The 27,960-nt window shown below is 43.5% G+C and overlaps 1 protein-coding gene across 7 annotated transcripts in view; it reads right to left on the bottom strand.

Annotated features, from left to right (window-relative positions):
* The window catches only part of WDFY4 (WDFY family member 4), a 281,403-nt gene extending 264,640 nt beyond the window's left edge, over positions 1 to 16,763 (bottom strand). For 6 of the 7 annotated variants that reach the window (XM_059397992.1, XM_059397994.1, XM_059397995.1 and 3 more), the window contains exon 1: positions 16,654 to 16,763. The gene's annotated coding sequence lies outside the window, so the exon portion shown is untranslated. Of the gene's footprint in view, positions 1 to 16,113; positions 16,198 to 16,653 lie in introns of those variants that run through there. The other variant, XM_059397993.1, reaches the window with a different exon arrangement.
* Positions 16,764 to 27,960: the final 11,197 nt, after the last annotated feature.

Genomic DNA, 27,960 nt, shown 5'->3' with positions numbered 1-27,960 from the left:
CATTCCTTCTAACTGCTGCCCCATGTTACAAAGTGGGTATCACATGCCTATTTGACTTGTTCACTCTGCAGCCATGGCCAGATTGTCCGCGACTTCTATGCTGCATTCAAGTTTGTTCTGGACATTCCCATGCATGTCCCTTCATGGGACTGCATGGGACTGGCTCCAGGTATGGACTTGGGAGCAGGAGTGCTGAGTCAAGGTTATACGCCTGCTTACATCAACTAAGTACCACCAACTAAGATGTTTCCAGAAAGCTGGCACCAGACCACACTTTGCCCACAGGCTCCTCTACCACCTCACCAATTACCCAGCTCTCTAATGCCTGCCAATCTGATTGAAGTAAAGTGATCCCTCATTGTCATTTTAATTTGCATTTCTCTAATGAGCCTGAGCATCACAGATGCCTCTTAGCTATTGGCACTTCTTTTTTTGGAAACTGACTATTCATAACCTTTGCTGATTTTTCCTTGCCTGTCTTTTGCTTATTGCTTTGAGGAAGCATATTCTAGAAACTTGTCCCTTGTTGGTTTTAAAAATCAAAAATACCTTCTCTCAACCCATTTTTCTAACAAATTAGTCCATAACATTTTTTTGTCACAAAAACAGATCATGAATATTTTCCATGTTGTAGATCCTCTACATCTTCATTTTGAATGACTGATGGTGACCATAGGGCCATGCTGATCATCATTCATTTAATTAATCTCCTACACGTAGGCACTTAAGTAGTTTCAAATTACTCACTACAATAAATAATACTTCAATGATAGGCCTTATGTCTTAAGTCTTTGCATATATCCGTGATTAAATAATAGATTGTAATACATTCTTAAATCCCTACAAGGGAAATAGCTGAATCTTGACACATATTTCCAAACTGCTTCTCCTTAAACACTGCATCAATGCATAGTACTCTGACCAAGAATGCACAAGAGTTCACACTTTCTTACTTATCGTTTTTTAATTCTTGCTCACTTGGTAGGTTAAAAAGCAATGGCATCTCTGTTGGCATCCCACCGTGTATCTTGCTATACCGTGTTTCTGTCTGTCTGCTGCCCAGTCTCCTTCAGGGATCCCTGCAGTGGTTTTCTGGAGTCAGATGGCAAGTGTTCTCATTTCATGAGCTCCCTGTAGGAGATCTCCTACTCCCCTGAGAGCATATCCACTGAATGTTAGCTCTGTGAAGGAAGGCACTGCATCTGTGTCAGTGGTTGGCACTACATAGACATTCAACAAAATGTTACTATATAAATGGATGAATGAATAAATGAACTCATATACTGATGGCACACAAACCTCTCTCTGAAGTCCAGACCCCTCCTCTAAACATGTTCTGTTTCCTCACTTCAAGATCTCTACTTGGATTTCCCCCAGACTCTGACAATCCCTATATGCCAAACAAACCACCATCTCATCTCCATCACCAACAGAACCCGTCCCAGGTCCAGCACAGACATCCCAATCCACAGAATGACTATTAAAGCCAAGCTAAGTGTTGCCTCCAGCACATAAAAGTCATTTTGTAGCCACCCTTACAGGTACAACTAAGAGTTCCATTCAATAACACCCCTCTGGGGGCTTGCCACCATGCCACATTTTAAGATCAAGCCAGTGAGAAGATAAGGTGAAAATGTGGTCCTGGGGAAAGTGGCTGGCTATTCAGTGGAGATATCAGAAACCACTTCAGATTTCCTCTGAAATTAAGAAGTTGTATTTACTGAAGTGAAACATTTGAATCGCATTCTCTTGAAGAGAGATGTTTTCAAAACAAGAATTTCTAACAAATGGGGATCCATGAAATCCCAGGGAGAAGTTGTCTGACTCAATTGTCAGACTGTGGCCATCCCCCACCCTGGTTCTGCCCATCACCCTAGACCTACTTTATTTGTAAGAGGAAGGTAACAGGGAGCAACTAACCTCTCAGGGCTATGTGACAAATGGCAAGAAGAAATCATTCTAATCCACTTCATTATCAAAAGTGCTTTCTTATATCTGTGAGAAGGTGCTAACACTTTCGTATTCTGGGCAAAATGGAGTAAGTCGGGAGTAGGGTCACTGGGGTAGGGCTGGGTTTAGGTTGAGGCAAGTTAAGACACTCACCTCAGGCACAAGATGTAAGGGGACCCCCAAAAAAATCTCAATAGCCAAGATACATAACATTTTAATGCAGTGTCTATAAAAATCAAAATTAATGCCAAAAAATCCATGACAAGCGAACATCAAAGTTTCAAAAAGAGACAGAGTCTCACCCAGAAGATGCCTGACCCCACCCACTGGCCTCCCCTGATGATAATGGGGGCTGAGGGCATTTTGTCACAAAAATCAATAAGTTGACCAAACACCACTGCAGGGCCCAAACTTCCATAGACTCGACCCTAATACACACACCATAGCAGTCACAAGCAGAGACTCGGAAACGAGGCCTCTCCAGCTTGAATCAACGGGCTTAGAACAAGTAGATGAAACATCTCATTCCTGTGTCCTCATTTATAAAATGAGATCATAACAGGACCTCTCACAGGTCCCCCCTGTGAGGGGTCCAGGATTAAGCTAGTGTTTGGCACGTGTGACCATTAGGAAGGAGGGGATGGACAATCATTTACTGGTGCCTCTCTAAATGCCTGCACACTTCACATCATCTTCTTACCCTCCAGCAATGTCAAAGGGTTCAGCCTCTGTCTGCAGCTGTTACTGAGGCTCAGAGCAGGGAAGAGACCAACCCAGGGTCCCACTGTCCGTCAGCAGACAAGACAGAGTCCATCCTGGGTCTGCAGACAGCAAAGCACACTGGAGGCTAAGCTCAAACAAGGACTGGTGTGGGACCCTAGGTAGATGGTAGGGCTTGGACTCCTGCTTGGCAGGTAGCCTGGGTTGAGGGAAGCGTGCCTCCCTACAAATATTTCTTGGAGAGGTAGAGGTTTGGGTGGAGCAGGGCTGCAGTACAGTAGGGGTGAGGTAAAGGGAAAGATGGCTTTGGCAGACCCAGAGGACTGGAAGCTGTGGGGGGTGTCCCAGGGGTCTCCAAGCCCCCTCTCTGCCAGTGAGCTGTTTTCCAGTCAGGCTCAGGACATGTCACACACAGCACAGTTTAGTCATGGTTCCTCACACAGCCAATCAGGCAGGCCAGAGGCCTTGCTTTCCTGCCGCCTGCGTGAGGCAGCAAGAGAGAGGCACGGGGTAGGAAGCTGCCCACTCCTGTCGCCTTCAAACTGAGGGGAGCCTCGGGCTAGGACAGGAGTCACAGGGCAGAGGTTCAGTCTCAGCTGGGCTGCTGCGATGCCTTCACCAGGTTATTCCCCCTCTCCAACACTAGCTTTCTCGTCATTGAAATGGTCTTGGTGATCTCAGTTCTCCCCTCTGGCCTTTATGCACTGACCACAGAAGAGACGTGGGACATGAGTCCATGTGGACGCACTGGAGAGGTGCCTGAGTGGGCTGAGAGCCTGGGGCTGTGCATGGTGGGCAGGTGCAGGGGAGGAGTTCCCTGTCCATGCCCTTGTTCAGGGAACCAGAGGCGGATCTACAGTAACAGCACAGGGAGGGGTTCCCAGGAAGTGCCCACGTGGGCTCCCCAAGATAGGTGTCACTGCCCATCCGCGCTCCTACCCCACCTGCATAAATCCGTAGCGTCATTAGAACTCTGCTTTGGGATGCGTCAGAAGCACAGGGCCCAGGGCATCCGGCTCGCGGCTGCGTGCTGGAGAGTCAGCTGGGTTGCTGATGTTTGGGCAGCTAAAGCACCATTGACCTTTTCTTCCCTGACTTTCTGTGGAGTGATTTGCCAACAGGTGAAACCTCAGGATATAAGATAGGATTTAGCAGCCCTCGGAGCTAAGGCGCCGGGAAGCCATTCGAGGGAAAACAGAGCAGGAAGTTGCTTGGAGCTGCTCTCTAACAGGGCAGGTCACAGGGAAGACTCAGTGTCTTCCATGGAGAAGCCCAGACTTGGTGACAAAGAGCTGTGATGGTGCCATTCAAGATGGAATTCCTCCCCATTTCTCCTCAGCCTATGTGACTCTGCCTCCGCGCTGTGCACTCTGGGTAGAGGCAAACCTGTTTCCCTTCTACATCACAGGCAATGGCCCCCCAGGCCCTGGAGCTGGGGGCACCTCTAAATCAGACGATACACAGCAGAACAGCAGCTTTCCATGCATGGCTATACGTGATCTGTTTTCCTTTCCGCTCGTAAGTCAGTTCCTCGCCACATGTCAGCGGATCCATACTCTCTTGCCCCTGTGTCAGCAAGGACCTGGCCTTAACCTAGAGCCCTCAGAAAATAAAAACAAAGCCATTCTTGTTCCAAACACATGGGCAAGGTGGGGGCGAGGCCTCACTTCCTCTTCCCCACCATTTCCTGCTAACAGGAGAGCTTACGAGTTAAAAGTAAATTGAAAAGAAGAAGCTGTTGTAGAAGTTCTAGTAATATAGAAGCTCTGCTCCCTCCACAGCCTAGCGTAGCTAACCAGAAGAACTGAGCCAGACAGTCGGATTGCAGAGAAAGACAGCACTGACATACCAGGATACGCCTATTAGAATGTCTTTAAAAAACAAGTAGACACAGATTGTTAATTATTGGCAAGGATGCATCCTGGCTGATGGGAATACAAGTGGTCCAGCCACTTTGGAAAGCAGCTTGGCAGTTTTTTTAGAAAGTTGAAGATATACTCACCCAGCAGTTAGGCCCCTGGATGTTTACCCTAGGAAAATAGAAACTTACCTTCATATAAAACCTACGCATGAATGTTTATAACAGGTGTATTCATAGTTGCTCAGACCTGGAAACAACCAAAATGGCCCTGAGCGGGTGAAGGAACAAGCAAACTCAGGTATATCCGGACAATGGGATGTTTCTCCCCAGTAAAAAAGGAACACACTACTGACCCACACAGCAACCTGATGGACCTCAAAGTCTTATAGCAAGTGACAGAAGCCAGTCTCAAAAGACTACATACTGTGCTATCCCATTTCCGTGACACTCTGGAAAAGGCAAAACTCCAGGAACAGAAACTACAGCAGGGGGCATGAGCACCTGTGTGGTGTGACGTGGACAGGAGACAGCGATGTCACCGTCCCTTTGCTTCTGCCAAAGCAGGCCCCCAAAACAGAGACCTCTGAACATGGAACACACGACCTCGTTCCCTGCCTGCCCTGCCCAGGGGCCACAAAGCCGAAGCACTCAGGATGGCCACAACCGCAACCCACCCTAGCTTCTCCATGGTCCCCCAGAGAGCCCTGTCCATACACACCCCCTCCAGGTTCCCCTTCCCTCTCCTCATACCACCACATCTCACACCTCATCTGGATGCCAGGGCGAGTACCAACTGTCTGTGAAGGAGCAAGATGAGAAGGGACAGAGCTTGGTCATTACGGTCGCAGGGTCTCCTTAGGGGCTCCTCAGGGCCTGAGACTTCCCACAGAGTCTGCCTCAAGCTCCTGAGAGCCAGTGTTCCCGAGAGAGCTCTGATCTCCCTCTGAGCTCAGCAGCACAGTGGCACCCTCTGCGGGACAGCCCTTCCCTCGGCCCTCAGTGTTTGCTGAGCAGACACCATGCGGCAGCTGCAACATCGAGCTGTACCTTCTTAGGGGCAGGGAGGAGCCAGATCTGGGGTTGTGGGTAAGAGAAGCACCCCCCACCTGTCTCTGCAGCTGAGAACCTACCGAAAGAGGACCAGACGTGCAACTGCAGACAATGGGTCCTCAAGAGAAAGAGGTCATGGGTAGCATGTGGAAAGGGATGTTCCTCCTGCCTCTCCCCATCCTGCTGCAGCTGCTTCACAAACGTCGCGGCCCCATCTGCACAGGCCAGGGCCAGCCAAAGAGCCGGAACAGGGCGGTGAGCAGGAAACAAGGTCAGTGCAAGCAGACAGGCTCTCTGGAGAGGAGAAGGGAGCCCAGGAAATCACGGTGCAGCTAAGTCAAGAAGGACCAGGAGAGTAGACTGACATGGACATGGTGTTCTAGATAATGAGAAGATCTTGAAGGTGTGGGAGAAGAGATAAACAGATTGTAGAAATAAATAGATTCTATATAAACAAATTCTAGAAAAGTTATTCCTGGCTGGCACTAAGCCAGGCCAGGAGCAGGGAGAAACGAGAAGCAAGAAGAGTCAGTGCCTCAAGTACACCCCAGGTATAGGCAAGGAATGCTCTGGCCACGAGGGTCATGGAAACACAGAGGCAAAGGGACGTCTAAGAGAAGGTGACGGTATGAAGAATGGCTCAGTGCATCTCGAAATAGAGCAATCCGCACCAGCCCAGGCCACACACCGGAACCCCCCACCCAGTGGGGCCTTGCTCCTTGAAGAGGACCACTTCATTGGTCTGGTGGGGCCCCGGCAAGCGTGTTTTCTACAATGTCCCAGGTGTTTTCGATGCATCCCCAGGAGAGGGAAGCGGCCTGGGAAGAAGTCGCAAGGCCCTGGAGGAGTACCTTGCTTAAGAATCCCTGAGCAAGGTGATCCCAGAGCTGTGAGTGGAGGCCAGACTGTGACCTGGCAGGGGCCAAGGGTGCCAGGCCCACCAGCAGGCCAGCTCAGGATGCATGGGAATGGGACCTCTGAGTCTGCCTCTGTGGCAGCCTTAATTCCCTAGTAAGACACCATCACCACCCCGAGCTTGGAGTTTTGGGCCAAACCTGACTCACTGCATCCCCACCCAGCTCCAAGGGCAGACCCAGAGCAGCCTCAGACAGATCTGATTCAAATCCTAGCTCTGCCTCTCGCTAGCCTTCTGCCTTCGTGACTTACAGTCTCTGAACCTCCATGCATGCACCTGTAAAATGGGGGCAGTATCTTCTCACCAGACTGTGGAAAGAATTAAGCACATGAATATATGTGAGAGGCCACCCAGCACAGTCTAGATGTCTGCACAATGCCCACACCTCTTGCCTTGTGGCTAGCAGCACCCTGACCCCACTCCACAAACATCCCACCCTAGCCTGCTCCCTTTGTGTGTGTTGTTGCCTTCAGGCTCCTGAAATTTGCCTGCCCTCCCTGGAGGAACCTAAAGCCAGAGAGCTCTCTGTGGGTATGCTCTGGAGCCTTGGTCACTTTTTAAGGTCCATCCCCAAAGCCAGGGCAAGCTGGACCCCACCCTAGACCTGGCTTCTCTTCTGTATCAGCCCACCCCTGGCCTGTCTGCCGACAGTGTCCTATCTCAGATTTTCTCACAACGAGGCACTGGCTTGAAAGGAGAGCAGGATACTTGGTGGATTAAATCGAGGCTTCAGAAGTATGTCCTGGGATTCGCAGAGACAAAGCTAGAAGTGGCGAGTTGGCCATCTTAAAGATAAAAAGTGGAAAACAGGAGCAGGAGTGCGTTCCCCAACAGCCAGCTCCAGGGCGAGTACAAGAGCATGGGTAATGGCAAGCGTCCCTGTAGACAGTGGCTGACGGGACAGTAGAACAAGTAGTGTTGGAGGTTCCCTGAGAGGCTTAACAACCAGTTCCAGCACAAGGACCAGCAGCAGCCTGGGTGCTGCCCCAAGTCCTCTTCAGTTAGCAAGTGTCCCCACCTCCTCCATCAGCCGAGGGCAAGGAGCTCCCACTGGCAGAGCACAGCAGAGCCCACCCACAAGCCTACATCCTGCCTCGGTTATTTCCAGAAGTTGAGGAACACCCCCATGAAGACTAAGATGGGGACTCTGACTGACAGGAACTGGGTGGTTTGCACCTGCCCCGACCATTGTTAACTTCCTTTTTTCTGATTCCAGGCCAAGCACTCCCATTTAGCACACACCTCTGTGGTTTGTGCAACAGTAACAGAATGTAGGAACTCGCCAGGTCCTGCAGGAGGGTCCCTGGTTTTGTATTTCGGTATGTGCACTGACTTCCACATTGCCCGAAATAGCCAGGGAGCAGTTCCCCTGGCCAGACCCTCCAAGCTTAGCTGCAACCGAGCTGTCACCGTCTGCACAAAGACATGGACTAGAGACAGCACAAGGAACAAGAGGCCCAGCCCCCATCATCAGGGAGCCGCTCCGCTGCTAGTCTGTGGCTTGCTCTCCAACCTAAGAAGTGTGGGTCAAGTGTACGTGGCCGTCCCTGGATGAGCATCTGCTGGCAGAGCTGTCCGTGATCTCTAATCTTAGAAAAATTGTAAGGTAGATATCGTTATCCCCCTGACATAAAGGCGGAAAGCAAGCCACAGAGAAATTGACACGCAGAGAAAATTGGGAACTTGTCTGAACTCAAACTGCTAATAAGCATCAGAATCAAGGACAAACCCAGACTTTTCTGACTTTGAAGCCGACCAGGGTGGCCCGACAGTCAACAACAGCGGTGAGAATATATGTAGCTGGAAGGTCTTACTGCCAACAGCCCCGAAGGGGTTCCCCAGCTGGATCCGCGAAGATGCTGCTGGTCCCTGGCCAGAGGTCTGGTGCCCAGTCTGCTGTGTGGCCCCAGCTCCCGCTGCAGGCCAGCTGGCCCAGAACAGGGTGATCTCACCACCCCCAGAGGCAAGAGCTGAACTCTGGGAACCACAGAGGCTGACAGTTCATGAGCCTGGGCACAAGGTGGCCACCCGCTGGCCGGTCCCTCTGGGGCTGCCACCTGCAGCACACCCAGCATCAACACTCAGCCTCCAGAACAAGCTGCCGGAACTGTGGCTCGATACAGCTTTCTCTGTGTGGCCGGTTGTTGGATTAGTAAACAGGGAAGGAGCAGAACCGCCCTGGGTCCACGCCCTGGCCTTGAAAGCTGACACTCAGGGGTGCAACAGGCGTGGGCTCCCCCTGGCCTGCCTCCCCGCAGAGGGCAGGCAACCCATCTCATCCATTTGGGTACTTTTTTGAGGTTCCTTGCTTCCTTCTGATCCTCCTCAATGCCATTCTCGCATTTCCTGTGCATGTAGAACTAGGTTTGGGTAAGAAGATATTTCCGACACAACCAGAAACTCACTAGGCTGTAGGATGCTCTTTCTGGTTAAACACTCATCCAGGGGTCAGAAGAGAAATGTAAATCCTCTGAACATGAAGCTGATTTGAAAAGTAAAACTTCATCGGCAGACACCCTTCCAGAGCCTTATTCTGGGTGCTTCATGTTACAGGTGGGGAAGTGAGTCGCCTGCACCCCTGAGTGTCAGCTTTCTCCCACCCTGTCCACCTGTCTCCCACTTACCCCACAGCGGCAGACCAGGGAGCACAGCTCCGACACGGCACTCCCTTGCTCCAGTGTCTTCAGTGGTCCCCGTGTTCTCAAGGAGCACTCCCAAGCTCTTGGCCCTCAGTGACATGGCCCAACCTCCTTCCTTGCCTCACTTCTCGCCGCACCTCCAATGCAGTCTGGCCAAATGAACTGTCCACTCATAATCTGATCTTTCGCCTTTACTCAGGATTCTCTCCCTGGGATGCCCCTCCCTCCTTCAGCTCCACAGAACCCTTCCAAACACAGCTCCTGGCTGCCTCCGTGGCCAGGCATCCCCGATGCCACAACTGAGAAATAACCCTCTTCTCTCCAACTTCCAAACTCCTCCCGCCACTGAGCCACCTTGTGATTAGAAAGTAGTCTCTACCATCCCATAGTGAAGCGGGAGAGTGAGGCTCTTGCCTCACAGAGTCCAAGAACAAATCTTGCGGATGAAGGAGAGTGAGCAAAGTGATAGAATTGTTTTGAGCAAGGAAAGAGCAAAAGATCTCAGGAGTGAGAGGGTCGCAAACCAGCAAGTTGCCACTGAGGGCTTTTGTGGTTGGTCTTTTATTGAAAAGTGACCAAGGAACTTAAATCTTGTTAAAGTCTCTACCACTGATAGGACCATTGAGTAAGGACTGCGGTAACATCTTTAATGGCTTACTTCTTCTTTACGACTTGGTCATTCCTTGCGGTCACAATGTGACCCACCTACCACTGACTCCCAGGGCAGGGTGGTCTGGTTCGTTCTCTTAACTCTGGTTGTGTTAGGCTTCAGCATTTCTGGGATTTGGGGTGAGCCTGATCATGTGGCCCCCTATATGAGCCTAGTCACTAGCCCCCTACCTATCCCTTCCGCCCTAGCTCCCCTTCCCCCACTTACTCAATGACAGCACTTCCCAGTCTCCAATCCTACACCCACACTACAGATCTCACTTAGTAATTACACCAGGTGCTCAGGATTATGATCACCTCCAGGTCCAGGGAAAAGGGGGAGCGTGGTAGCCAAAGCCATTTGTGCCGGGACACTACGTGTGGAGTCAAGCAGAATAAAAGTGAGCGCTTCACAATTCCCAAATCTATCAATACCTACTGCCTGTAAGAACTGGGGCGCCCAACACGTTCTTCTCTGTGTGATCATTAGGCATGAATACACTTTATCTTCCTCTTTCCTGTATTTCCTCCACTCCAGGTTTCTATCAATTATAAAATGACACAATTATTTAATTACATGAGGGGAGGGGATCCTCACATTAAATACACATGTCAAAATTGAGACTATTCAGACACTTTAAATTGTGCAGGGAAAGAAGTATTTCTTGGAACCAAGGTGATGTTTTCGAGGGGAGAGTCTGTGAGAGATCCCTTCTGCAAGGGGAAGCAGTGGAATCATGGCAGGGGGGACTTGCCCCCCATTAATTTACATAATTAAATGTTTCCTGGAGGCATGTATGTGAAAAGGAAAACTAAAAGTTACCAGGCTCTGTGTACTGATTGCAAAGTATTGCCCTGCTTTGTTTGGTTGTTTTTTTTTCCCCTTTTGGTTATATGGACTTCTGCCCATCCCCACTGGATTCCCCTGGTTCTTTATTCACCCTTCATTCCCTACAAGGATGATGGCAGTCCCTCCTTACCACCGCACTCCCACACCCACCCCTGCAGCTGCTGCACATATGCTGGATTCAAGGAGAACGTGAGAGCCTCATGCACTCACGCATCCGTGGAGGAGGTGGACAACGCCACCCAACCCAGTAAAGGGGTGGTCTGCATGCTCTGGCAGAAACACAGAAGGAGGAATCATTGGGCCCTGCCTTTAGTACGTCCATCTCCCAGCCTGCTGTCCCTCGAGCCTCCATCTGGTCCACACCCAAAGAGTGGGAGGAGGAAGTCCATGGGTTCACTGTAGTGCACTTCGACCTTACTCTTTTTTTTTTTATTTCTTTTCAGTGTAACAGTACTCATTGTTTTTGCACCATACTCAGTGCTCCATGCAATCGTGACCTCTCTAATACCCACCACCTGGTTCCACCAACCCTCAGATTGTTTTTCAGAGTCTATGGACTCTGATATGGACTGCCCAACCTCACTAACAGTTTCTTCATGTATGCATCTTTATCTCTTTGTATCCTTTAAAAAGCCATATCCGAGTGCTACTTGGGTGATACTATTATTATTATTGCTATTGTTATTATTATCATGTTAAAAACACAAAGACCAACAGGTAAGTCCCTTTTCTTCTGCATGTTACTTTCCATGTTGAAGCATATCTGATTTATAACTGACGTATAAACCGTTTCATTGTATCAATCGTCTATCATCATATCATAAACATAGTCTATGTTGCCTTGTCCCTTAAATGATCAGGTTTAATGACCAAGAAGCATGCTCTTGGTCTATTGCCTGTAATTCATTCTCTTGCTCCCTAATCACAGGATGCTTGGGGTGTCTCGGTTGCTATTATGGGCGATGCTGGAATAAAATGGATCCCCACGCAATCTTTTTGTTTCCTGTGAATCATCGGGGAAGATGAATTTTCAAAAATAGGATTAACCATTTGCTAAAGGGAAAGAGCAGTTTCCAAACTTCTGCCAAACCTTGATTATTTCTCTCCAGAAGTGTTTCCTCAACTCATGGTGGTGGTAGCAGCTAATTCAAATGGCACAGGTTTTAAGTTCAAATCCCAGCTGACTTACTTACTGTCTGAGGATGAAGGACCTTACTTCTCTAAACCTCCATTTTCTCATCTGTAAAATGGGAGTAATGAAACTGAGCTCATTGTGGGGATTAAAAAAGATGGCAAATACCAGGACCCTGCCCAGTGTCTCTTTATTTTAAGTACTAAATCCCTTCCTCTTACACTTCATACTTTCTTTCTCCCTGGAATTATTTGGGACAAGTGGCTTTTCATCTCCCTGGTTTCCCATCCTTCTTGAACTGTATTTCCCATAAAAGCCTCTGGCCATGGAACATGAAATACCTCTGAACAGTACAGCCCAGAAGAAATACCAAGCCAGCCACGAATTCAGACCATGTGCGTAACTTAAAATTGTTCTGGTAACCACATTTAAAAAGTAGAAATAAAGAGCTGGAATTAATTAAGCCATTTACTCAAATATATTTTTATTTAACCCAGTATCTCCAAAATATTATTTTCAATATGCAATCAATATTTTTAAGTATCAATTAGATATTTCACTTCACATTTCTTTTTCTTGTTGTTTGAAACATCTTTGATATCTGATGTGCATTTTATACTACAGCACATCTCAATTTAGACTGGCCATATTTCAGGTGTGGTTAGAGGCTTCTGTGTTAGATAGCACAGGTGCAGACTTGGAGACCTAAGATTCTAACAGGTGTGCAAATGCTTCGGGCCATCAGCCAAAGGCTTAAGAGTGTTGCCTGGAAAGTCTTTTGAGGTACAAAATGCACATGTATTTTGATAGTTTGCATAACAAATGGAAATAGATGCATGTCCTCACTTGGAAATAAGTAAATAAATGTAAATAAATAAATTTTAAAAAGTTCTATAGTGTGGCTCAAGAACTCCAAGGTGCTCACCTTTTTTCTCTCCCTCCTGCACAAGATATCTGCCCCTTGCCCCCCAAAAGACCAAGCTGGCTTGCTTTCCTACTGTGAAGGTCACATGGGGACAGGAGGTGCCAAGACTTCATTTCTACACTTAGTGTCTAATATACATCTCTACCTTTGTCTGTTCAAACCTTTATCCTGGAATAACCATCACTTTGCAGATATGTTCTTTCTACCCATGACCTAGCTCAAAATAGGATGATTCCATTCCCCGTGTTGCTCTGGAGTCATCAACTTCCCTCTCCCACACACTACACTTAAAACATCATCAAATCTCATACTCAGAAAGTATCTAGAATCTCAGCACTCTGATCACTTCCCATTATCTCTACTATCACTTTGGAAAGAGCCAACAATACATCTAGCCTGAATTACTACAACATTCTTTTAACTGATAGTCTTGCTTCTTCCTTTGCTACCCATAGAATAGCTTAAATGATTCTTCTTTAAAATTCAAGCATGCATCAGTGAGTGAGAAACACATATTTTTAGTGACAATTAAAATTATATAAAAATACACACTACTTAGGAGTAACTCTAAACAAAATATGCACTATTTTATAAGGAAAATTATAAAACATTTAAATATTTAAAAGAACATCTAAATAAATGGTACAAACCATGTTCATGAATTGGAGAAGTCATTTTCATAAAAATGGTTTAGCTCTCCAAATTGCTTTTTCAGTCAAACCTAAACATAGCTTTTTTGTAGAGTCTGATAAACTGTTCCTAAAATTCATATGAATGTTAGAATTTTATGAATTCATACCAAGAATGACAAGACAGAGTGGAAGAAGAAGAAAATAAAATAGTTCTTTTCAGATATCAAAATCTGTTATAAGCCTAGAATTAATCATATCATATAGTACTGTCAAAGAGATAAACAGACAGACAGTACTGAGAACCCAGAAACAGAACTTCATATACATGACAAGGTGATTCACAACAGAGTGGATGTAGATAAGTGGCTGAAGAATGGCCTTTTTATTTTTTTTTTTTAATTTTTATTTTTGAGAGAGAGAGAGAGTGACCACAAGCAGAGAGAGAGGGGCAGAGGGAGAAGCAGACTCCCCATCAAGCAGGGAAGATGATGCGGGGATCAATCCTAGGATGCTGGGATCATGACCTGAGCCGAAGGCAGACGCTCAACCAACTGAGCCACCCAGGTGCCTAAGAATGGCCTTTTTAAGTAATATAGCTAACATTTTTGGTTATCCATATGGGAAAAACAAAATAAAATAAAACATTACCCTTTATCTCATGTCATACAGAAAAATCATTTTTAGATGAGGGATTTCTACATGTGAAAGGCAAAATTATAAAAGAAAATAATAATGTAAGAGAATAATTGTATGCCTTTATAGTGGAGAAGAATTTCTTAGATAATACACGTATATCATAAAAGAACGTATGGATAAATGAAGCTCATTTGAGATTAAGAAATCTGATCATTAGCAGAAATTGCCAAGAATGTAATGAGACAAGGCACAAACAAGAGTAAAATATAATATATATATCTGACAAAGGATTAATACCCAAATATGTATTAAATTCTAGAACATCAGAAGGGTAAAGAAGACAGATGGTGCCAACAAGAAATGGACAAAAGATCTGAACAGGAAAAGGGATCCACAATGGCCAATAAGCACATAAAGAGATGCCCAACCTTAGTAATTCAGGAAATGCAAATTAAAAGCCTAGGTAGATTTTCATTTTCACTAGATTGGCAAAATTAAAACTTCAGCATATCAAATGTTGGTGAAGATATAGAGCCACAGAAACGTTTACAGATTGCTGATAGGTGGGTAAAATGGTGCAGCTGTTTCAGAAAAGCAATTTGGTATCATCCAGTAAGGGTGAAGATTGTACACCTACCAATTCCACTTTCAGGGCTTACACCTTAGGGAATTCGAGCACACCTACCCTGGGATATATGTGCAAGAAGCGTCCTAGCAATACCTAACAAGTGCTGGAGCTCCTAACAGCTTATAATAAAAAAAACAAGAACAAAAACCTAAAAAAATCCCAGTGTCCACCAGAATTAACTTGGGGACATATACTGAGGTTTATGTATATATCACAGAATATTATACAGCAAGCAATACACATGAATGAATCAGAAGCACATGCAACAATACAAAGACATTCCAGAACCATACTGTGGAGCAAATGAAGCACATCTTAAAAGACTTAAAAAATTCCTATTTACAAAGTCCAAAAAACGTGCAAAACTAAGTAGCACATATTTAGCAATTTAAACATGTGAGGTAAAATTAGAAAGAAAAGCAAGGGACCAATAATCCCCAAATTCTGGACAACCATATTCTCTGACAGGAGAGGGAGAAACCAAGCCTTTGAAGGACCTCAAAGACACTGATGATTAAAAAAACAAAAACATGGGTGCCTGGGTGGCTCAGTGGGTTAAGCCTCTGCCTTCGACTCAGGTCATGATCTCAGTGTCCTGGGTTCGAGCCCTGTATCAGGTTCTCTGCTCAGTGGGGAGCCTGCATCCCCCCTCTCTCTCTGCCTGCCTCTCTGTGTACTTGTGATCTCTGTCAAATAAATAAAATAAAATTTAAATTTAAAAAAATTTTAAAAATAAAAACAAAAACACTTCGGTGATATTTCTTATACCCTATACACTGTTTCTAAATTTTCTTTTCTACCTACTCACCATTTAGAAGCGCCCTGTCTGGGGAGAACAGCCCAAATCCTCACACTGAACAGGAAGACCCTCCCTCACCTGACCCCGTGGCATCCCTCTCTGGCCAGGTCACTGGCCTGCCCTCACCACTCTCTACCCCGCTATTCTCCCCCCAGACCCCCACCAGGCCTCTTGCAAGGCACCTTGATGTTCTCTAGTCCCCTGCCCCAGAATGATTCTCAAAAATCACAGGTTCCAGACTCTCCCTTCCTTCAGGGCTCCACCCAGAAGTACACAGGTTTCCAGCCTCCCGACCCCCCACTCCCAAACCCCTGCTCCCCATCCCAATGCAGCCCACGGCACCAAGCACCACTGGCCCCGTCTGCTGCCCCCGATGCCTTTAACAGTGCTGGGAGGAAATGGCTTCTGATAAATATTTCTCAAATAATTAAATGGATAATTTTGCAGAATATCATGTCAACATTAAAATACCCCTGGAAAGAGTAATACATAAAAAAGTAATACATAAAATACATAAAATACATAAAAAGCTGAATTAGCTCCTTGTCACTTGAGAGAAGCGGGGACAAAGGATGAGTTCAGTGTTCTATAAGGTACGATTTCAGGAGAGAAAAGCAAATTCTCTGTGAGTCAGGTGGTCCTGCTTATTCAGAAAATATTGGCATTTCTAAGGTTTGTTGTGGTGATTCACATGAAGAAAGGGAGGCCTGAAGAGGCCCTTACTTACCAGACCCCTGGCAATGACCACCAGACCAGAATAAAGCTAGCTCTCTTTGTCCCCAGGAAGCGGCCCTCACAGCTCAACACCCTTCAGAGGCCTGTAGGGTTCTGGGCAGAGGAGCCTTACAGTCAGCCTCCCCTCTCCATCCCTGGGATTTAGTACAGACAGGCCCACGTCCAGCCTCTCTCACGTGTGGCAACGTCACCTTCCTTAGCAGAACCTTGAGAAAGGGCTTGACCTGAGGTAGGAGGATGAGGAAGGGAGCTGGAGCTCAGCCCAGCTCGGCAAACTCCAACAGGGACAGACACCCCAGCAGACCCATGCTTTCGAGTGGCCCCCGCCACCTGTACCACCCACCCGGCACACACTTTCTGCTCATCAGCCCACCTCCTGTCCCACATCCACAAGCCCAGACCAGGCACTGGTGGCCGCATGGACTCCCATGCCAGCTCTCTAGGAGGCAACCAGAAGGCCCTTCCCTGACAGACAGGACGTCCATGCCCACCTCGGGCCCAGCATGGCCTGGCCAGGAACAAGATGACTTACCCAGAGGTGTGGCGGTCAGGGCCTGCCGACGTCAGGTGACATGGGTGCCCCCAGATCCAGCCCAAGCCCCTCAGGCCTGGGGGAAGAGGATCCGGCCAGCATTGTTAGTCTCCAACAATGTTTCACTATGAATCACTTGAGCTGCGTTTCTGCTCATTTCCTGGAGAAAGCAGAAGTGGAGAGTCAGCAGATGACCCAGACGGTAACACAACTGCCTGAGCTCTGGTGGATGACTCGGGCCCTGCGGGAAGGCCCCTAAGGGCAGGGTGCTCAGTGGTCAAGCAGTGCTGGCTGGAGCCGAGGACAAAGGAAAAGCTAGTGAGGAGTGGACACAGAATTTAGCCCTGTGCTGTCCAGATGGACTTCCCCCTTGGACCTCTGATAAAATACAGACAATAGTGGTGCTTGGGCAAGTTTAGTCAGAGATGTGTCTAACAGGCATCCATGACATTGCATGGGGTCATCTGCCTCTTCTCACTCGGGTCCAGAGAGAGCTCTCCACTTGGAGTCTTTAATCCTCCGTCCTCAGACCCAAGCTGTACTACGAACCAACGGAGTCCTCCAAGGCTAGATGGCCAGCTGTGGGTAACATTGAAGTCATGATGAAGGAAGACTTATAATAGGATGAACTTCTTTGAAACTCAGCAACATGATGCTCTTTCCCTTGGGTTTATTAGCTTGAGTCATTTCCTATCAGCTCTCCACAACACCGTCCATGTAACATCAGCCAGCATGTCCACCCAAGCACACAACCTCCCCATGCCCCATGAGCAGAAGCAGTAGGTAGCATGAATGTCTGACTGGTACAAGCTAACACATCGCCCATTCCTAGTTCATAACCAACTGGCCATTCATAAGCAACTATAAGTGAGGGGCACATCCTTTATTACGGGAGGCAGCAAGGCTCTGATATTAGTTCAAAAATGAAAACACAGTTATAACAAAACTCAACTCTTGCCAGGGCAAATTTGCCAGGAGACAGCAGCCAAAATGGGAGACCCTGTCCAGCAGAAGACGAAGGCCACATGCCCCCACTGATCCCAGGCCCAGTCACCAGCATCCTTATGTAAGCTTTCATTTCTCATCCACTGTCCATGGGTACAAAGGAAGCCACACTGGAAGCTGGAAAGCCAGAAGCACAGGAGGGGTATCTGGGGTCACCCGGAGACAGGCCACAGTGACTGCACCAGCACCAGAATCATCTTGTCAGGCCAAAACGGACTCCAATATTTTTTAAAGCAACTAATTAACATCCTCCTTATACTATATCCAAGGCCCATGATGCTGTATACTGTGTACCACTGTGGGAAGAGAAGTGTTAATTTTCTTGGTAGCTGGGACAAGACTCTTGCCCAGAGAGAGACCTACTTTTGTCGACTGAAAAGAATATGTTGTTAGAGGCTGAGCTCCTGGTTTGAAAATCTTGGTTGAAATTTCCACTACTGTATTAGCACAGTCAACATCTTTACGTCATTTCTTATTTGTGGGGCAAAATGACTATGATGTCTTAGGGACTAATCAAGTAATATTTGCCAATGGGTTTTTAAACACTAGAAAGAGCTGTACAAATATGAGTTATTATTGAGACACTTGGTCATGCTCAGACACTGAAGCAGGAACTATGAACTGCTCATGTACGTGTATATTTTTATTGAGGGGAAATGTGAGATTCTGTGATTTTTTTTCTAAAATGTCCAAAAATAGCTATTATACTTCTGCTTCCATTTATAACAACGTAACTGTTACAGAACATACCCTCCTACTGAAAGTAACTCTAAATATGTAAGACAACAGTTTCCCTGCACTGAAGAGAAGGCAACAGAAGACTATAGTCCTCAAGATAAGAATAACACAATAGGTGAACCCCGTAGTTGTCCTGACTTCTTCCTATGGCTACTTCCTGGCAAGGTGCAGGCGAGCAGAGGCCCAGGGGCAATAATCTCCCTTAAATAAAAATGCAGAAGATGGAAGGAGCTAGAATGTTCAGGGCAGAGTCCTGAGAGGAGTGTGTTTTTTGGGAACTCGTCATGTGAGTCCTTGGCCATGGGTCACCTGTGCATGCATAGGGTAAGACTCCAAAAGACCTAGATAACCTGCTCCAAGGCTGAGAACCGAACAGAAGTAGCAGAGATTGGGCAGTGTTACGAAGGTTCGAGTTACATCCCATTCAGATTGGAAAGACCTCCTTGAGTATATGGAGAATTCATCTTACACTCCTGAAAGGCCACACAGAGAAGAAAGAACCATACACTAAAGAAGAAGCCACAAACTAGGAACAAGTTCAAAAATGGAAATAGAGGGCGCCTGAGGGGCTCAGTGGGTTAAAGCCTCTGCCTTTGGCTCAGGTCATGATCTCAGGGTCCTGGGATCGGGCCTTGCATCGGGCTCTCTGCTCAGCAGGGAGCCTGCTTTCCTTCTTCTCTCTCTGCCTCCCTCTCTGCCTACTTGTGATCTCTGTCTGTCAAATAAATAAATAAAAATCTTTAAAAAAAATTTTTTTAATGGAAATCAGTAAGTCCTAACAAATAATAAAAGCAAACTCAGCAGAACCAAAAGGAGATTCCAGTAGTCAAACTGCCAACCAGAACAAAACTCATCATCCTTTAATGGAAGAAAACGTAATGCAGCATCCCTTCAATTTAACATTTATACTCTCCAGCATATGACTAAAATTAGTAGAAATCTGGAGGAATAGAACAATGTGACCTATAACAAGAAAAATAACTGTCAATAGAAATAGACCTCAAGATAAACCTAAAGTTGAAAGTATCACCAAAGGACTTTAAAGCAGCTATTATAAATGTATTCAAGGACTTAAAAGGAAAAGATAGTCATAATAACTGCAAGGTACAAAATTTCAGCAAATAAATGGAAAATATAAGAAGATTGGGATATAAAATATCCAGTGGGGAAAAGACAGTCTCTTCCACAAATGGTGCTGGGAAAACTGGTCAGCTACATGCAAAAGAATCAAACTGGACCACTTTCTTACACCATACACAAAAATAAATTCAAAGTGGATGAAAGACCTAAATGTGAGACATAAAACCATAAAAATCCTTGAAGAGAGCACAAGCAGTAAGGTCTCTCGACACCAGCCATACCAATATTTTTCTAGATATGTCTCTTGAGGCAAAGGAAATAAAAATAAAAATAAACTATTGGGACTACATAAAAATAAGAAGCTTCTACATGGCAAAGGAAAAGAATCAACAATACTAAGAAGCAACCTACTGAATGTAAGGAGATACTTACAAATGACATATCCAATAAAGGCTTACTACACAAAATACATAACAAACTTACACAAATCAACACCCCCCCCCCAAAAATCCAGTTAAAAAACAGAATAAATGAACAGACATTTCTCCAAAGGAGACATCCAGATAGGCAACAGACACATGAAAAGATGCTCAACATCCTTCCTCATCAGGGAAATGCAAATCAGAACTATAATGAGATGCCACTCACATCTGTCAAAATAGCTAAAATAAAAAACACAAGAAACAATAAGTGTTGGCAAGGATGTGGAAAAAAGGAATCCTCTGGCACTATTGGTGGGAGTGTGAACTGGTATAGCCACTGTAGAAAACAATATGGAGATTCCTCACAAAGTTAAAAACAGAATTACTCTAGATCCAGTAATCACGCTACTGAGTTTTTACCCTCAAATACAAAAACACTAATCAAAGGGATACATGCACCCTTATTTTTATAGCAGCATTATTTATAATAGCCAACTTATGGAAGTAGCCCAAGTGTTCATTTGGTAGATGAATAGATAAACAAGATGAGGTATAAGTAGGCAATGGAATATTATTTGGCCATAACAAAGAATGAAATCTTGCCATTTGCAATGACATGGATGGAGCTAGAGGGTAGAATGCTAAGTCAGTCAGAGAAAGACAAATACCATATGATTTCACTCATATAAGAAATTGAAGAAAGAAAACAAACAAGCAAAGGGAAAAAAGAGAGGAGAGGAGAAAACCAAGAAACAGACTCTTAACTATAGAGAACAAACTGATGGCTACCAAACTGGGATGGGTTGAATTGGTGGTGGAAATTAAGGAGTACACTTGTGATGAGCACTGGGAGATGTATGGAAGTGTTGAATCACTATATTGTACACCTAAAATAAATATAACACTTTTATGTGTTAAATAGTAAAATAAGAGAAGGACAAAACAATGTAAATTTTAGAACCAGAAAGTATATTTAATATGAAAATTTTACTGATGGCCAATGGCAGAGTGGTAACTGCAAAAGGAAAAAAAAAATAATGAACTTAAAGGCCATTAAAGAAAAATTATTCAATCTGAAAGACAGAGAAGAAAAAGATTGAAGAAAAATAAACGTGCATTCAGTTGCATTTGGGACAATACCAAATGGCATAATAAATGTGTAACTGAAGCCCCAGAGGGAAAGAAGAAAAAGAAGAGAGTAGAGAAAAATATCGGAAGAAATAATGTTTGAAATTTGCAAAGTTTGTTGAAAAGTAGCAAATTGTGAATACAATAACCTTAGTAAGTCCTAAGCAAAACAGGAAGAAACCTACACTTACAGACATCAGAGTCAAACTCCTAACAGTGAAAAACAAAAGGTTATCTTAAAAACAGAGAAAACCAGTATTACAAACAGGAGAACAAAAACACAACCTCAGACAGATGTTTTGTCAGGAAACAAATGGAAGTCATAAGACAATGGAAAAATATCTCTAGCATGTTTAAAGAAAAAAACAGAAATTGGTAACACATAACTTTTTAGTCAATGAAATCCTTGAAAAAATGGGAATGAAATGAAGTTATTTGCAGATTAATGACAATCATTCATATCCAGAAAAACTGTACTACAAGAAATTCTAAGGAGAGGTGCCTGGGTGGCTCAGTAGGTTAAGCATTTGCCTTCTACTCTGGTCATGATCCCACGGTCCTGGAATCAAGTCACAAGTCAGGCTCCCTACTCTGCAGGGAATCTGCTTTTCCCTCTCCCTCTGCCACTTCCCTTGCTTGTGCTTGTTTTCTCTTTCTCTCTGTCAAACAAATAAATAAATCTTGAAGGAAGGAAAGAAAGAAGGAAAGAAGGAAGGAAGGAAATCTAAAAGAAATTTTTGAGCCTGAAGGGAAAAGACACCAGATGGAAATGTGGATCTACAGAAAGAAAGGAAGAGCCCTAGTAATGTCAAATATAATTAAACTATTTACTGTTTCTTGCCTTAATTCCTTAAAACACTAGGATTGTTTAAAACAAAAATTGTGACACTGTGCATTGGAGTTTATACCATACTTACAAGAAATATATGACAGCAGTCCCACAAAAGATGAAGGAGTAAGTGGAAACATACTGTTGCAAGCTTCTCTCATTTTACATGAAAAAGCATTTTATTAACTTTGTGTAATAAAATTGAGATAAGTTAAGGATATGTATTTTATTTGTAACTTTGTGACAAAGATACCAGGAAAGTCAACGTTCAGTTATAATAATAAAAAAAAAAAATGCACTGAGCATCTATTCTATGCCAGATCCCAGCTGGACTCTGGAGAAAGAGATGAGTAAACAAAGTTTCTGTTAAGGTTATTTCCCATAACACTTACTCAAGTGGGCAGGTGGTTGTCCCTCAGAGAGTGATTCAGGAACACAAGCTACTTTGTCCTTTAAAGTCTTGGTATCTACATCCCATCAGCAAACTGGGAAAGCAAATGGACAAAGCCCATCTTTACTCACAAAAGCCCAACTTGTGAGTGGCATTCAATACTTTGGCTCACATCCCATTGGGACTTCATGGCCATATCCAATGGCAAGGAAGGCTGGGAAGTGTAGTTCAGCCATATGCCAGCCTTATTCCTATTATTAAGAGAGAATGCATTTCATAGTCTCCATCATACTCTCTTCAGATAAATAAAAAAAAGTTGATAAAATTTTCCTGACTTTTAAAATAAATCATGTTGGGGCTCCTAGGTGGCTCAGTAGGTTAAGTGTCTGTCTTCTGATCAGGTCATGATCTCGGGGTCCTGGGATCAAGCCCCACGTCAGGCTCCCTGTTTCCATGTTCCCATGGGAGCCTGTTTTTCCCTCTCCCTTTGCCTCTCCCCCTGCTTGTGTTTTCTCTCACTATCTCTGTCCTTATCCGTCTCTCTCTCTTTCTCTCTCAAATAAATAAATAAAATCTTAAAAAAATAAAATAAATAAAAATAAATAGTTAATTTTATACATTGTACAAAAAAGTATAAAGAATACAGCAAAAAAATAAAATCATTAATATCTAAATACCTCAAATCGCTAAGCAATAACCCATGTGAGAATAACATTTCATTTTTTCTTCTGTGTTTACCAAAATATATTTCTTTGGTCTTCATCTTTTTTTTCTTAACAAATTTAAAATCATGCCATAAATTCTGCTTTATAACATGTTGGGTCTGATTTTTTTTTTCACTTAATTCATCATAAACACTCTCCCATTTCATTATTACAATGTATTTCTTACACCAAGTTGGAATCAAGAAGAAAGAAGCCTGTTTCCATAGCAGTGGGACTTTTTTTAAATCTGAAGAGAAAGCAATTTTCTTGAATTTTCACGATCCCTGTGAGGATTATGATAAACTCCAGAAAAAGAGAGGAAATCCAACCATCAGACTGTACCTTCTTGAGGATGGAGGACATGAATAATAGTGTGACTAGCAACCCTACAAAACACCTGGAGCCTGAAGGGGTAGTGATAGATGCTGCTGATGACAGGAGGAGACGTGGAGAATGACAGGGCATCAGAAAAGTACAAATGGTCAAATACTTCTTTTAATTATCAAAAGTAACTGGAAGAATTTGCACCTCCACATTGGTAGCACTGACATCACACCCAAAAAGGAGCCCACTGAAAAGAGAAAGAAGAATCATAAGCTATTACTCAAACTTAAGCCATTCAACCCCCTGCAACCAGCATAATGATTTATCAGGGCCAGGTATTAAGTTGGGTTTTGCAAACACAAATAAGAGAGAAGAATGCCTTCCTCAAGGACCTTTAAACCCAGAACAAGTCCTTTAAGCTAAGCTCATTTATCTTTGGTGGTTGAGAAGGTACAGACATCACTATTGATGAGAGCTTCAGTAAGGCACTGGGGAAAAAAAATCTCTCTTGATCAACGCTTCCATTTATCCCACTGCCATCTCCTTGATATAGCCATATGCCTTTGACACCCGAGGTGATAAGATCTGGTGTGTCTGTGTGAAATTCATAGACATCACCCACATCATACACAGCGACACACCTGCCATGCCAAAACAGTTTTATTTTAGGGAAGTAGGAAGAAACAGCTGAAACTTCTGTTTAGCTCTGAGTGCCTTTATGCCCTCCCACACTGATGCAGCACTGACGGATATGAGGTCCTCCCTAAAGAGGCTCCACTTTGTAGGGAGATCTCATGAGACCAGAGGGAGGATATCAGTAAGGATCAGGCTTAGAAGGGGAATGGAATGCAGCTTCTGGCAATAAGAAATGTATGGGGATGTTTTGAGAAAAGATTCATGAGAAACAAAGCCATTTCAAGAAATAGTACTGGACTGTTGTTGCTCAACATAGTACTAGAAGTCCCAGACTCAGCAATCAGACAACAAAAAGAAATAAAGAGCATTCAAATCAGCAAAGAAGTCGAACTCTCACTCTTCGCATAGGACATGATACTTTATATGGAAAAACTGAAAGACTCCACCCCAAAATTGCTGGAACTCATACAGCAATTCAGCAACATAGCAGGATATAAAATCAAGGCACAGAAATCAGTTGCATTTCTACACACTAGCAATGAGACAGAGAAATAAAGAAAGAAAGAGAAATTAAGGAATTGGCACCATTTACAACTGCACCAAAAACCATGAGATACCTAGGAATAAACCTAACCAAAGAAGCAAAGGATCTGCGGCACCTGGGTGGCTCAGTGAGTTAAAGCCTCTGCCTTCAGCTCAGATCATGATCCCAGGGTCCTGGGATCGAGCCCCACATTGGGCTCTCTGCTCTGAGGGGAGCCTACTTCCTCCTCTCTCTCTGCCTGCTTCTCTGTCTACTTGTGATCTCTGTCTGTCAAATAAATAAATAAAATCTTTAAAAAAAAAAAAAAAAGAAGAAGAAGAAGAAGCAAAGGATCTGTAATCTGAAAACTATAGAACACTCAGGAAAGAAATTGACGAAGACATAAAGAAATGGAGAAATATTCCATGCTCATGGATTGGAAGAACAAATATTATTAAAATGTCTATGCTACCCAGAGTAATCTATACATTCAATGCAATCCCTACCAAAATACCATAAACTTTTTTCACAGAGCTAGAACAAATAATCTTAAAATTTGTATGGAACCAGAAAAGTCAAAGGAACGTTGAAAAGGAAACCAAAGTTAGGGGCATCAATTCTGGACTCTAAGCTCTATTACAAAGCTGTCGTCATCAAGAAAGCATGGTCCTGGCACAAAAACAGACACCTAGAGCAATGGAACAGAATAAAGTATCCAGAAATGGTCCCTCAAGTCTGTGGTCAACTAATTCTTTGACAAAGCAGGAAAGAATGTTTAATGGGAAAAAACAGTCTCTTCAACAAATGGTGTTAGTAAAATCAGACAGCCAAAATGCAGAAGAATGAAACTGGACCACTTTCTTACACCACACACAAAAATAAACACAAAATGGATGAAATACCTAAATTTGAGATAAGAAACCATTAAAACCCTAGAGGAGAATGCAGGCAGCAACCTCTGTGACCTCGGCCACAGGAACTTCTTGCTAGACACATCTCCAAGGCAGGATAAAAAGCTTCTGCACAGCAAAGGAAAGAGTCAACAAACCCAAAATATACAAAATGGGAGAAGAGATTTGCAAATGTTTTATCAGATAAAGGGCTAGTATCCAAAATCTATAAAAAATTTATCATACTTAACACCCCCAAAAAAACAAAAAATTCCAGTTAAGAAATGGGCAGAAGACATGAACAGATATTTCTTCAAAGAAGACATCCAAAGACCAACAGACACATGAAAAAATGCTCAACATCATTTGGCATTATGTAAATACAAATCAAAACTACAGTGAGATACCACCTCACACCAATCAGAATAGCTAAAATTAACAAATTAGGAAACAACAAATAAATGTTGGCAAGGATGCAGAGAAAGGGGAACCCTCTTACACTTCTGATGGGAATGCAAGCTGGTGCAGCCATTCTGGGAAGCAGTATGGATGTTCCTCAAAAAGTTAAAAATAGAGTGACCATATGACCCAGTAATTGCACTACTAGGTTTTTACTCCAAAGATACAAATTTAGTCATCTGAAGGGGCATGTGCACTCAATGTTTATAGCAGCAATGTCCACATTAGCCAAACTATGGAAAGAACCCAGATGTCCATTGACAGATGAATGGATAAAGAAGATGTGGTGTGTGTATATACATATATATGCATATATATGTATACATATATACCATATATATACTATATATATATACCAACCAACCAAAAAATTTTCAATGTATATAAGTATATATATATATGGTATATACCATATATATATACATACACCAACCATCCAAAAATTTGAAATCTTTCCAATGGCAGTGATGTGGATGGAACTAGAGGGTATTATGCTAAGTGAAATAAGTCAATCAGAGAAAGACAATTATCATATGATCTCAGTCATATGTGGAATTTAAGAAACAAAACAAAGAAGCATAGGGGAAAGGAGAGGAAAAGAAAACAAGATGAAATAATAGAGGGAGACAAATCATAAAAGACTTTTAACCATAGGAAAGAAACTCAGGTTTGCTGGAGGGGAGGGGAGTCAGGGGATGGGGTAACTGGGTAACAGGCATTAAGAAGGGCACATGGTATAATGAGTACTGGGTGTTACATACAACTGATGAATCCCTGACCTCTACCTCTGAAACTAATAATAATCACTACATGTTAATTAATTGAATTTAAAGAAAATTTAAAAAAAGAAATTGTGCTGGAATAACATGGATTTCCATGATGAAAATAAATCAATCTTGACTCTTAAATCACACCATATACAAAAAGAAAAAAGAAAAAAGACCCTAAAACAAAACAAATAAACAAACAAAACATAAGGGGTTTCTTAGACTGAAAGAGTTAAAGCTATAATGCTCCTAAGAGAAAACATTAAAAAATATCTACAGACCCTGAGAAGAGGAAAAGGCTTCCTGGACAGAGATTGTTAGACAATGAAAAGGCAAGTCATACACTGGAATTATATTCCCAAAGCATATATCTGATCAAGAAAGTAACCAGAACATATAAGGAACTCCATCAAATCAATAACTAAAAGATTCACAATGCTTTATGTACAAAAGACTTAGATACCAAAAAAATTTTAATATATACAATATATACATATATGCATATGTGTACATGAATATTTATGTACAACAATATACTAGTGACCAAAAGGCTCATGGAAAGTTGCTTGACATTATCACTTACTGGATAAGTGGAAAATCACACCGAGATGCCTCAGCACCCCACTATGATGGCTAAAAACTATTATTAACACCAAATAGTGAGGACCTGGAGCAACTGGAATGCTCCTACATTGCTGGTAGGAATGTACAATGATACAACTACTTTCATCAACAGTTTAGCAGTTTTTTATAACATGAAACACACATGTGACTCAGGAATGCATTCTTGCCAACTGACCCAAGATAAAATAAAAATACATGTCTACATAAAGATCATGCATGGGTATTCATAATAGCTTTACTGATGATAGCTAAAAACCAGAAAAAAGCCAAATGTCCACCAACTGGATAATGAATAAACAAACCATGGTATATTTATATATTAGAAGTCTACTCAGAAATAAAGAGCCTACTATCCCTACACCCTTCAACACAGATGAATCTCACAGGCTTTGCAGACTAAATAAAGATGCATACAAAAGCATGCTCTGTGATCCCATTTTTATGAAAAATAACCAACGGTAACAACAACAACAAATCAGAGCAGTGGTTGCCTCTGGGAAGGAGGTATGGAATGGAAGGGAGCCCAAAAGGACTTTCTGAAGCAAGGGAAATATTTAATGCTTTGATAGAGGTATGCGTTACATACACAAATGGAGCAATCTTTTTAAAAATCATGCATTTCAATATACATAAAATTTTACATTAAGAAATGATTAAAATAATTAAGTAGCAAATAAGATATAAATGAACCCAAAATGGCAAAATGCTGATCATAGTTGAAGTTGAACCATGAGTACATGGGTTCATTATAGTATTACATTTACTTTACATATATTAAAATATTTTC

The sequence above is a fragment of the Mustela nigripes genome, chromosome 4 (assembly GCF_022355385.1).
Source record: "Mustela nigripes isolate SB6536 chromosome 4, MUSNIG.SB6536, whole genome shotgun sequence".
NCBI lineage: Eukaryota > Metazoa > Chordata > Mammalia > Carnivora > Mustelidae > Mustela > Mustela nigripes.
The sequence above is the reverse complement of the archived record's forward strand: the minus strand, read 5'-3'. Positions and strand labels throughout refer to the sequence as shown.